At 35.2% G+C, this 13,462-nt stretch overlaps 1 long non-coding RNA gene across 3 annotated transcripts in view; it reads left to right on the top strand.

Annotated features, from left to right (window-relative positions):
• The window catches only part of LOC130456132 (uncharacterized), a 256,997-nt gene that overhangs the window by 99,748 nt on the left and 143,787 nt on the right, over nucleotides 1–13,462 (top strand). For 2 of the 3 annotated variants that reach the window (XR_008914640.1, XR_008914639.1), the window contains one exon: nucleotides 403–11,835. This is a non-coding gene — a long non-coding RNA (uncharacterized LOC130456132). Of the gene's footprint in view, nucleotides 1–402; nucleotides 11,836–13,462 lie in introns of those variants that run through there. The other variant, XR_008914641.1, reaches the window with a different exon arrangement.

Here is a 13,462-nt window from a genome sequence, read left to right as displayed (position 1 = left end):
CCATTTCCAGCTGTTTTTTTCTACCTGCTTGTCTCTTCTCTTCCCAAAAAGTTTTGTTCTGATATAAGTGGGACTTCATAGAAGCAAGAAATGAAAATGGATGGACATGACAGTCTTCTTGAACGAAACAATTTTCATAATTTAAAAATTTTTAATGATTAATGCTAATATCCTAATTTTCCCCATTTTTAGTTTAAGTGTTGTTGTTGTTCTTCCATTCAATTTTCAAATATCAGTATTTAGCCCATTCCATTTCTTCTTAGAATGGAAGGAGAGAAGAAGAAAGGCTGCATAGGCCTGATGATTCATGAACCTTGAAGAAAAGATAGGTGGAGAGTGGTATTCTAATGGAGTAGGTAAACTTAAGTTATAATCATTTCTTTTCTTCTTTTTCCCTTTCAGGTGTCCCCAGCAAAACTACCTTTATAAGTTCAAGAGGTACCTGAAACAGGTAAGCCACTATTTTTGCATCTTTCAAGGATCTTGATTGAAAGGATCAGAAAAAGGGATTTTATGAATGTATGTACTTCCATTATAGTGTTCCTTCTTAGGGACATTGCTACTTGTAAAGCAAGTGATTTTAAAACGGCAACTTAGCTTTAGTCTTTAGAGATAGCTATCAGTCTGTACAAATGCAAAAGTTAATTGACTGGAGGAGTTCAATTATCTCAACTTGACTGAATCAACTATTCTAACCAAAATTTAGATTCAGGTGTGCCTGCAAACATATTTCTAATCATTATGAGTGTTTTCATATATGGGTTTTTTTGAGTCTACATATCTATTATCTTTCTATCCATTTTATTTTCTAAGGTCTCTTCTATCATTTATTTGGGCACTTAAACCAAAGTGACTCAGAAAAATAGGTATTTTGTGTAACATTATGTTAATTGAGCAGAAATTGGTCTAAGAATTTTTTTCCATTTTTTTCTTAGTTGAATAGAATGTTATTCCTATTTAAAAGGGATAATCTTTTCTATCAGAGAATTTTGTGTTGTCTGAACTCAAGTGAAATGTACTACTCTATCCTAAAACTTCAGTGCCTTTGAAAAATCAGATTGCTTGTCAGTGATGTGAGATCCTTAGGAAAAACAAGATAACTTCAAGAAGAGTTGAGTAAGCTTCAGGAATTCACTAAGTAAATTGGCTTATGAATAGTGGCTAGGCAAAAAAAATTGGAGGATATCGTGGGTGCATAAAGCAATAAGGGTAAGAGTGATTTGTTAAGTGGAATTTCTGAGAACCACTTTTTTGAGGGAAACATTTTGTTAAACTATAAAAGGTTGCTACTTTAGCAAAGTGGCAATTTTCTGTTTATCTGAAAAGATGATTCATGTGGTTTGAAAAGTGGAGAATAGTGCAAGAGATCTGTGTAGAAGGGAAGTCAAGGAAGAGTTAATGTGTTCCTTAGTTAATTCTATCCAAAATTTCTTCCAAGGTCATTCAAGAGGTAAGAAAATGGTAATCTTTCTAAGAATCAACTGAAAAATCTATAATAAAAACAGAGCAACAGACTCAGATATATGGGCAGACACAGAAAATGTTATTATAGACAATGAGTGAATAGGTAGAGATATTGATAGTTCCCTTATGATGAAAGTTGCTTGTGTAGCAAATTAGATTTTGTACTTGGAGTAGTATAGTACAAGTGAAGGGAGTTAGATATATTCCATGGCCTAAGGACCCTCCTTGGTGGTTCTCTATCTTAGAAGCAGACTAGGAAGATACCTTAGGACTAGAAAACTCTTTTGGTATTTCAGAATCATAATAATCCACTTCCTTATGATTCCATCTCTCCTCCATGACCCTACCTTCTAACAAAGGAGTTCACATAAACAAAACTAACTGAAATATTATCTACGCCGTCTAATATAGGTCTTACTCTGGTATCTGTATTCTTCTAGCTCTTTGCAGAGAGGAGAGAGGTATGATTCACTATTGTTGTTCCTCTAAACTATAGAGGGATTACTGAAATAATAAGAGTTCAATAGGTTTTCAAATTATTTTGCTTTCTATTTTTTGTGGTCATGTAGAAATATAGAAATTGTTCTACTGGTCCTACTTATTCCTGTCTGCATTGTTTCCTACAATTCTCAAGTCACAAATTTCCCAGAATTTTTCAAATACATGATTTCTTATATCACAATAATATCACCTATATTAATATAATATTTTTAGGTTTTTGCTACCATAACAAATATATATTTTAAACCCTTATCTTCTGTTGTAGAATCAATACTCTGTATTGGTTCCAAGACAGAAGAGTAGTAAGTGCTGGCCAATAGGGTTGAAGTGATTTGCCCAGGTTCACATAGCTAATAAGTGTCTGAGGGCAGATTTGAATCCAAGACCTCCCATCTCTAGGCCTGGCTCTCAATCCACTGAGCCACCCAGTTGCCCCCCCCCATACTGTAACAAATATTGCTACAAATATTCTTGTATATTTGTGTATGTAGTCATATTATCAAGTATATCACAAAGGATATAATTGCAAAAAGCAGGTTATGATAGTTTGATTTATATGATAAGAAGTATATAAATTATTTTGAGTAATATTGTAATTTTTACTCAATTAGCATGACCCAGCCATAGATAAGGAACATTTAAAAATAATTTTTCATCTATTTACAGAGTGTTTTATAGTAATATCTAAATAAGACTGGTATAAGATTAGCACGGATAAATCTCAGATATTTTATATATTCTATAGTTTTTCAGGGTGAAATTTTTCTATTTTGATCTATTTATATGAAAGTATAAGTTGTATAAGCTAGTGTTTGTTGCTATTCCATAAAACACTATAATTTGGTTTTCTTTATAAGCAACAGTGAGAATTATATCTTTCAGGAAAATATATATAGCATTAATTAAATTGAGACACTGTGGTATAGTGCCGAGGTGTCAGACACTATCTGCCAGCAGCATGCAGCCCACAATACTTCCCTTTGAGCCAAACCAAATGCTAATGTATTTGGGAAATTTTTAACAAAATAAAGAAAAATAAAACAGAAACAAGATCATGTTAGTTTGTGGCTATCTGAGTCAATATGTGTCCTGAAGGGATCTTTAGGTATAGCTTAGTGGCCCCTAATTTCTTGTTGAGTTTAATACTCTAGTATAGTAGATAGAATTGCATCCTTTATGCAAAGATGATCCGAGTTCAAATTCCACCTGAAACACTGTGACGGTAGCATTCTTCAAGTATATTCCTAGAATTTAGCTGCAAAACTGGTTGAGATCTGATCTGTGTTGGTGGAGGGAGTTCTCAAACTAGAACATTTTCATGCTGATGAAATCCTAAAAATTCTTGTGTTGGGATTCAGTGGAAGTAATACTGAATTACAAATACTATCACCAGTTTCCTTGTATGACCTCAGGCATATTAGCAAGTTTAACATGTAAACGTGTAGGCAACATATGTTCCTGAAAATTATGACTCATCAGTTTTCATTCTTTTTTCAATTCATTACAGATAAACCTGAAGTCATGCATTACTTATCCTATAATTATAGTGTTTCAAGAGTTTAGAGTAATCACATCTTCAGTACTATTTATTGCACGATTGAATATTGTCAGAGGAAATTGATAGGAATAGAATTGAAACCATAACAAGCCTGCTATTTACTCTCTGATGCTTAGTATCTGTATCACCTTGGGCAAGTCATTTAACCCTCTTGGGTCTCCTCTCTAAAATGTAGGAGTTGAAGTATATGGCTTCTGAAATCCATTCCAATCCAACTATTATGTGTTCAGTGATTAATATTACACCTGCTTGAATGGAAACGCTACCTTGTTTGTAACAAACCAGGTTCTTTTTCGAAGCTGCTGCTTGTCTGGTAGGTACCAAAATGAAGCTGTTTTGAAAGTAAATATTCTATTTAGTAGAACACGTTTAATTTAGATAATGCCTTTCTCTGGAGAATTACTAAACACGTGAACTTAGCATCCCAGACAAGTGTCTGACCTTTATTTGATTAAAGCTCTGAGGTCCCTTTTCAGTAAATCAAGTGTCACTTGAATTACCAACAGATGGACAATCTTACAAGCTGATCACGTTAGTTTGTTCTAGGAAAAAGACAGTCATTTTTGTTGTTTCAGCCCCTGGACTCTTAGTAATAGTCTGTGACCAACCCTGCCTGAACCCCCAGTGAGTTCTCTGCTAACTAACCACTAATACAGAGCTTCAGAGCAGCTGATGATCTAGGAGGGAACACGGGAGAAACACAAATGAATCTTTAAAAAGTCAAGAGATTAGAACTTTATTGAAAAACGAAACATGAAGTGCTAGCTAATAAAGTATATTAAAATCTATAGAGACTGTCTGCTAGGGTAATTGGAATGACTGTCAGAGATCCTCTCAAAGGAGTAGAATGCTCAATTTTCTTTTGAAGTGAGTTGATTTTTTTGTGTCAAAAGGAATAGGACATGAGGAATGGTGACTTAACAGTTCTCTGGCTATGGACAGCGTGAGGTTTTGTCGTGTACAGAGAATGGTGCAAAGGAAAATAGGAGGTAGATGACCATGAAGAAATTGGACATCATAGGACCCCGAGGCCTCTAAACTGGAACATTGTGGCTGTGCTAATAGGGAGTCACTGTAGTGTTTGGAAAGTGGCGTGCCAGGTTGGATCGAAGGTTAAGAGTAGATGAATAGAGGCAGAGATGCTTCAACTGAAATTCACATGAATGGTAGGAATTTCAGCATTTGGAGTTTGCTGAATAGATTAATCACGTTGGGAAAAATAATAACAATAATAGTAACAGAATAGAATAATTGTCTCAAATAGTAAAAAAAAAAAGAATAGAGTCAGAGGTCCTCATTGGAGTGCACATACTACTTAAGGTCTGTGCTCTTCCACTGTGTTTGACTTTCTCATATAAAGAAAGATGTTTCATGAGCACATTCTTTCATGGCTTAGAGCTCTGTAAAAGTCATATATTTGAAAGAGTACTGAGCTTAAAATCATAAGACTTGGGTGTTGGTCCTGACTTGACTACTGAATGACTGTGTGACTTTGGACAAGTCTCCTCATGTCTCTTGGTTTCCTTGACTATAAAAAGGGACTAATGATCTTTACTATGCCTATGTCACAAGATTGCTGTTAATATTAAATAAGGTGTCTCACATGAAAATGCTTTGTTAAATCATAAGGTGCTATTGATAAGACCTAGTTCTTAATAAATTATTTTGCCCCAGACTTAATCAATGAGGAGCATCTCATTAATATTTTAGCCTTTTAGCCTAATAATATTAGCCTTTTTATCACAGTTTTGACTTTGCTTTTATATTTTATAGTGAATAAAAATTAAATTCTTTCCTTGGATTATAGGCACTATTGCTAATATTGTTTGAACTTTGTGACTAGGGCTTGCCTAGGTAAGCTTATTGGAAATTATGGGGTATGTTTATATTTGTATATTATTTCTCAGATATCTACAGATTATCTGAATGATACGTAGCACATTTTATGAACTGAATATTACATGTGAGAAATGTTGTTGCTACACCTATAAGATTTCCTTTATTCAAGGTCATTTCCAATTGCTTTTGATTCTCATCATCTAAAGGAGTTATTTCCAAATAACTCACTTTGTTTCCAAAAAAGGCTACCAAATGTTTTCATAATAATCTCATGCTGAGGGGATGTAATTGCCTAGTCCCTGTCCCCTAACAATATCTGTTTCACTATGTCATGATACTCAGTCTCTGCAAGCTGAAGAAAATAGAATGCCATCTGAAGAAATATATCAAGTCTTCCTTCTGTCTACATTCATTAAATACCCTCCCTTGTTAAGCCAGTGCAACATAGACCTGCATTTTTTCTAGTTTGACTTTTATTTCTTAGCTTAAGAGCTGTATGCACTGACCCCAGACTGGATTTGAGTTTAGCAGAAGTTTTGAGATGGACCTTAGGCATGAGGAATCTGCATGGACCACTGAGAAGCCATGCTCGGCTTCTCTAATGTCTGGCTTTGGCGATTGGGTTAGAAATATGGCATCGTTCAAAGGGCTCAACAGAACTGGGCTTTGATAGGCAGGTGTTGCATAGTGGAAACGTAGAATTTGTCAAAATATACCAATGCAGGTACATGGATGTTAAAGGGATTTTCTTCATCTCTCCCTCTGTCTCCTTTAGCGGCTGGAGAGCAGGGTTTCTATGTAGATGTAAACTGACAGGTTCAGTGAGTCAGGGAACCAGAGCTGAGGATTCCTTTGCCAAAGAGACCAGTACCTGAGGAGACGAAGTAGCCTGCCCTCTGACAGGAAGTTAGCAGGGACAGTTGGTAAGTGAGGAGATAAGGAAGCAGCCACTAAGAGTTGAGGGTCTTTACCTCTGGTATCTCTAGAGAGCAGGAGGTCTGTCTCTCAGGCAAGGATCTGCTGGCAGTTGGCTATTGCCAGTTGGGCTGCTATAGAAAACTGATAGAAGGAGTGAGTAAGTGGTGGCTATCTATTATTTTAGGGAGTTAGGTAGTTCACGAATAATTTATAGATATAGTAGAGTAGATTAGGCCTCGTGTGACAGACAGAAGAATCTGTACTGAGAAGACAGTTAGAGATAGTTTTAGGAAATTTTAGGTAGTATTAGGAATTTTAGGAATATTTATAAGATTATATATAAGGTATATGAGGTATAAGATTAATAATCTCTCTTTCCTCTTTTCTATCTTTCCATCTGTACTTCTTTCTTAAATTAAACTGCTCTCCTCTCTTTGTTGAACTCCTTAATTTAACCCTTATCCAGGGAACTCCTCAACCAACTGAGATTTTTTAAAAACATTGATTATAGAGGCAAGGAACAGTGTCATAGCGTCCTTATAAGTTAGCACAGTTCTAACAAAAGTGAGCAGTGTATTACAACATAATACTTGAGGGAAGCAAAGGGCAACATAATGTGGTTGGCATTTTCCTTAACTCTATTTGGAGAAAAGAGAGGATCAAAAAAGAGTGTGAATCATACAGTGATGACAGATAACACAAAGAACACAGAGCATCCCAGTTCTTATTTTGTTTTCATTTTCTCTAAAAAGAGGAATGACTATTACTCTAGAAATGACAGAACAAAAATGCTCAGTTAAACTATATCTTTGCATCATGAAAGAAATGAAAGGTGTGACTGTCAAACTACCATCAGCTATATTTGTAAGATCATGGAAAAGAAAGAGTTATAAAATGGAGGCAGAACAAATTTTGTCTCAGTTTTTTTTTTCCTAAAGGGAGGGTAGTTAGAAGAGAATAGAGCTTTTAAATTATATGCCAGGGACCTTAACTTCCATTTCTGGGTAAATTCTTGAAAGAATAATTTAAAGAGATGGTGGATTACTATCCAGGAGGGAAAGCAGTAATTAGAAACTGCTATCGTGATTTTCTGAAAATAAACAAACAAGACTAACCTTATTTCTTTATTTGAATATTTCTAATTAGTAAATTATGATGTGGTTAAAGTTTGCCTAGATCTAGCAAAGCTTTTCAAATGCAGAATTTAAGAAGATGTGGATCATTTGGAAAGATTAAGAATTTGTTGGATGGCTGAAATCAAAGACTAGTTAGTTGTTATTGATGGTTCAGTGTCATTCAGACAGTAAGATCTCCCAAGGCTTAGCCCAGAAATTTGTACTTGCCTCTCTGGTGGTTAACTGTAAGTTGATCAGATTTTCAGATGATACATCTAAAGGTGGTAGTTAAATATTCTTGAAGACAGTCAGGATTTGAAAGTATCTGAAGAGGCAGAATCAACACTGGGCAGTCTAGTATGCTGAGATTCACTAGGGAAAAATATAAGGCCTTATATTTTTATTATAAGAATTAACTCTGTTCCTTGTGGTGGCAAAAAATTGGAAAATGAGGGGATGCCCTCCAATTGGGGAATGGCTGAACAAATTGTGGGGTACATTGGTGATGAAATATTATTGTGTGGAAAGGAATAATAAAGTGGAGGAATTCCATGTAAACTGGAATAATCTCCAAGAATTGATGCAGATTGAGAGGATCAGAACCAGGAGAACATTATACACAGAGACTGATACATGGTGGCACAATCGAATGTAATGGACTTCTCTACTAGCAGCAATGCAATGACCCAGGATATTTCTGAAGGACTTATGAAAAAGAATGCTCTCCACACCCAGAGAAAGAACTGTGGGAGTAGAAACAGAAGAAAAACAACTGCTTGATCACATGGGTCGGTGGGGCTATGAGCACCCTGGTGCAATTATTATCAATAATATAGAAAGAGGTCTTTACCAATGACACATGTAAAACCCAGTGGAATTGTGCATTTGCTATGGGAGGGGGTTGGTGCAAGGAGAGGGAAAGAGCATAATTTTTATAATCCTGGAAAATACTCTAATCAAATAAAATTAAAACAAAGAAAAACAAAAATAAAATGGAGGTGGCATGGATAAACAGATTTTGCTTTGAAAGGGATTTGGGGGATTTTATTGTACTCCAATATCATCATTAGTCAACAGTAGGATTGGAATAATAAAAAATAATATTCAGTGCTCTGTGCCATGATTAATGAAGGGTATTGACAAGCTGGAGAATATCCAGAGGAGGGCAACCAGAACAATTTGACAGACCTTTTAAAACATATAAGAACTGGTTGAAAGAATTGGATGAATTTAAATGGAATAAAAGAATTCTTAGAATTGACAGGGCAACTGTGTTGACGTATTTGAAAGACCATCATGTGGAAGAACGATTAAACTTGTTCGATTTGGCCCCAGATAGACAAACTCAGAAAGTGCAGTGGCCAAGAGTTGCAGAGGCAAATTTAGGACACAAGAAATACAGCTGGCCAAAAATGGAAGGGTTTCCCTTAAGAAGGGGCATATTCCCTCCTGGTATGCCCCTGGTTTTCATGCAGAAGTTGGGCAACCACTTGTCTAGTGTAATTTACCCATGGCCATATAGGTAGTCAGTGCCCAAACTGGCAACTCAGACAAGTAGTTCACCTTAATCAGATGAGGAGACTGAGGTTCAGAGTGAAAGGATTTTAGGTTTTACAGTAACCAGAAGTAAAGGTAGTTTATAACTTCTTCAGAGGCAAAGACTATGTCATTCTTGAACTTTTCTGAGTGATTTTTGAAATAAAGAAAGCTTTAAGGAGGTAATTTGCTTAAGATCACACAGGTCCTTTTGGGCCCATCCATTCTATAGTCTGCTTTTGTACTGGTAGCAGCCTGTGGAGATGGTGCCATAGGACTTGGTCTTGAAACCCATGTCATATTTGACTTCAATTAAATCAGTTACTCCCTGAACATCACTTCCCTTCTCCATTAGGTGTAGAAGTAGATAAACAAAGTCTTTTGGAAAGACCTCACAAAGCCTTAGTAATCTAAATACCTGGTTCGAAATTCTGCTTCTTAAGATTATTCCTTGCATGATCTTAGGCAAGCCACTTTGTTAAAAGGAAAATTCTGTTTTCAAGTCTTCACCCTGATAAAAGAGGCAAAATTGAAGAAGAGAAAATGTAAAATAGTTGGATGGCCACAAGGGAACCAACAGTGGGAATTCTAACAAGGTCCACTTTTAAAGACAGCTCATCATGATAAGAATAAGAGAATTCTAATATGTACACATCTGCAAAAGTGAGTGGGTCATTGCATCATAGCTCCTCACCATTGCTGCTACAGTCATAGAGAAATGAAATTAGAGAAAAGAGGAATGGGATGAAAGCCCGTGTAGCTATGTGGGGTCGCCTAGGGCACAAATGTCAATAACTCAGCATCTTTAGGTCTCAAGTATTACGTGAGGCAGGTGGACCAGCTGGATCCTTCTACCTCTATATCTCTAGCTTATGAGCAATTCATAGTTTACTTTGGCCAGAAGGCCATTTCTGTATTTAAAGTTATGTCTTCAGAAGGTCCTGGGTTCAAATTTGGCCTCAGAATTTCCTGGCTATGTGACTGGGTGAGTGACTTAACTTTCATTGCCTAGCTGATACCACTCTGCTCCCTTGGAGCAAATACAGTTTTGATTCCAAGACAGAAGATAAGAGGTTTTTGAGAGATAGTTAGGTCGTCAAGTCTTAATTTTTAGGAAAAATGAAAATATATGTTTTGGTCATGCAATCTACTGGGGCATGTAATACCTTTATGTATTTGAATAACATAAAATTTTTAATTTGCAATGTCTAAATGTTATCAAAAACCTAATCTTTAATATTTTTTAATTCCTTTTTTTTTCTTCCCTTTGGTCTCCTGAACCTCCCCTTATTTAGGAGAAAGCTATGTTCCTTCTCTATAATTGTAGTCCCTTAAATCATGTTGTGTTTTTTTCAATCGCAATGGCAAGCTACTTTAAGAATAGCCTATCCTGAAGCAGTGTTTCTATTTATATTAATGTGATCCAGGCATCTCACAGCAACAGAGGCTTTTCTTCTTTTGTTTGTTTGATTTTTTCACTGCAAAAACCCAATATTTTTCAATGAAGAGCAAAAACCTTTTTTTAAAGGGCATCAGAGTCAGAAAGAAATTTGCACTTTATTATTTAGCTAAAACATGTTTTGATTTAGCTTGAAAAGCTAAATCCTAAAATTGATTGAGACTTTCTTTTAGTAATCATTATCAGTTGAATAATAGCTAGTTTTAGGCCCTGAAACTTTAATAATCTAATATCATTCAAATTAAGTTCTTCCTAAAAAGAAATTTCCATTGAAGGAACACTTTAGTTTTTTTTTTCTTAGCCACCTTGCTAATTAAGTATTAGAAACATTAGCAATCAAATACTTCTTAGCATTTTAAAGAAGTGAACATTTCCCATTACAAAAAAATACAATTCATGTATACCCCAGAAAAAAATTAAAAAACAAATAAATTTGATTTCCATAGAGTACTTATTGTTTTATTGGACAACCTTTCTTTTCTTCTAAATGGGAACAGCAGAGGAGACTATAATTGCAATTTAATCCCTATAAGTAACTCCCAGTGTGTAAATTATAAATCATAACCTTCAAAGTAGATTGAATACTTCTTTCAATATTAAAGTAACCCTTCTTTCCATACTACCTTTCCATTTCTCTTACACTTTTCTCCCTCTCCTGACCTTTCTTGCTTCTGCCATTTTTGTTGTTTTTGAATTTTGCTTCTTTAACTTTTATTTTCAATTCCAAATACTTTTTTCCTATGTAGTCCCTCCCTCACCCTTGGAGAAGGCAAGCCATATAATACTTATATGTGCAAAATATATTTCCATATTATCCATGTTGCCAAAAAAAAAGGCAAGGAAAATAAAGTGAAAAAAATGCTCCATTTGCACTCAGAGCTCATCAATTCTTTCTCTGTAAGTGGAGGACTTTTTTCATCATGAATCATGAGTTTGGAACTGTCAGAGATCAGTGTTAATCACAGTAGTTAAGTTTTTCACTGTCGATCACTGTTATATTGCTGTTAGCGTATACAATGTTCTCCCTGCTTGGCTCACTTCACTTTTCATCAGTTCATAAAAGTCTTGCCAGGTTTTTCTGAGACCATCTACCTTGTCATTTCTCATGGCTCCCCATGTCCATGGGAGATACAGTTGAAGACCTGCTGCAGGTTTTTGAAACTAGGGCTCAGTGAATATCTGCTGACCTCATATGTGTGTGTGTGTGTGTGTGTGTTCCCTCTCTCTCCTTCTGTTGCTTGGCTTTGTGATTTGCACTAATCCTTTCATTCCTGCCCCCCCCAAAAACCCTTAAAAATGTAAAATTGAAAGTGGAAAAAACTGAAACCCCAAATTGGAGAGATTTCCACATGGCCAAAATGATGCCCTGGTAGTCCTCTTACCATCCTTTGCAGGCAACACTGACCGCAGATAATAAACTAGAGGCATTGAATTTGTGGATAAGGGAGCCCTACTATATTCCATTATAGTTATATATATATATATATATATATGTATATATATATATACATATATATATATATATATATATATATATATAATTTCTCCATTTTTGGATATCCCTTCAGTTTCCAGTTCTGCCAATACCAAAAAAAAAAAGAGATGATGCTATTGCTGGGTCAGAGAGGATCCACAGTTTTATAGTCCTTTGGGCCTACTTCCAAATTTTTCTCCAGAATGGTTGGATCCCCTCCAGTATTTGCCATTTTTCTTTTCTATCATCTTAGCCAATACTATAGTTGTGAAGGTATACCTCAGGGTTGTTTTCGTCTATACTTCTCTAATTATTAGTGCTATAGAATATTTTTTCATCTGACTAATGATAACTGACTTTTTCTACTAAAATTGTTTTTTCATATTCATCAACCATTTATCAACTGTGGAATGGTTCTTTTTTAAAATTAATTTCTTAGTTCCCTATATATTTGAGAAATAAAACCTTTAGTAGAAAAATGTGCCACCAAAAAATTTTCCCCAGTGTTCTACTTTCTTTTTAATCTCGTCTTCCTTGGTTCTGTTCATGTAAAAAATTTAAATTTCATGTAATCAAAATTATTCATTAAATTTCATTGATTTTCTTCCCCTCTTTTTTGGTCATAAACTCTTTCTTTATCTGTTGATCTGTCAGATAATTTTTTTCCCATGCTGCCCTAATTGATCTTTATGCCATTTCAATGGCTGTGCTCTGTACCTGGAATTCTCTTCCTCCTTACTTCTTTCTGTCTCCTTGTTTCTTTTTAAATTTATCTCAGATCCCACATTCTATAAAATGCCTTGCACAGTCTTATCCTCCCATCCTTTCCCCTGGTTTGCATTCTTTTTATACTATACTATACTATACTATACTATACTATACTATACTATACTATACGATACTTATTTTTGGGCAGCTAACTGGTGCAGTGGACAGAGTGTCAGGTTTTGAATTGCTAAGATATCTTTCTGAGTTCAAATATAGCATTGAACATTTACTAGCTGTGTGACCCTGGATACATCACTTTACCCTCTCTTCCTCAGTTTCCTCATTTATAAAATGAGCTGGAGAATGAAATGACAAACCACTCCAATATCTTTGCCAAGAAAACCCCCAAATGGAATCACAAAGTATTGGTCATCACAGAAATAAGTGAACAACAACATTTGCATTTCCCTAATTACATATGATATGGATATCTGATATTTGATATATTTTTTCATCTGACTATTGAAAGCTTGAACTTTTTCATTTGAAAATAGCTAGTTCATATTCTTTGAACATTTATCAATCTGAAAATGGCATCAGAGCTAAGTCTCTAAGGAATACAAGGAAACTAAAAGGTAAAAAAGGGAGAGCATTTTGCCATGGAAAATAGCCAGCATGAAGTCATGGGATCAGGAGATGGAGTAGCTTACTTAAGGAATAGCAAGTAGATTGTTGTAACTAAATTGTACAAGAGATATTGGGGAAATGAAGTGAAAAAAGACTGTAAAGTCAGGAAGGGGCCATATTGGAGGAAAAATGGAAGATTTTATATTTGATGGTAGAGGAAATAGGGAACCATTGGAGTTTATTGAATAGGAACATGATATGAT

The sequence above is a fragment of the Monodelphis domestica genome, chromosome X (assembly GCF_027887165.1).
Source record: "Monodelphis domestica isolate mMonDom1 chromosome X, mMonDom1.pri, whole genome shotgun sequence".
Lineage (NCBI taxonomy): Eukaryota > Metazoa > Chordata > Mammalia > Didelphimorphia > Didelphidae > Monodelphis > Monodelphis domestica.
This window is presented reverse-complemented; position numbering and strand designations above follow the sequence as displayed.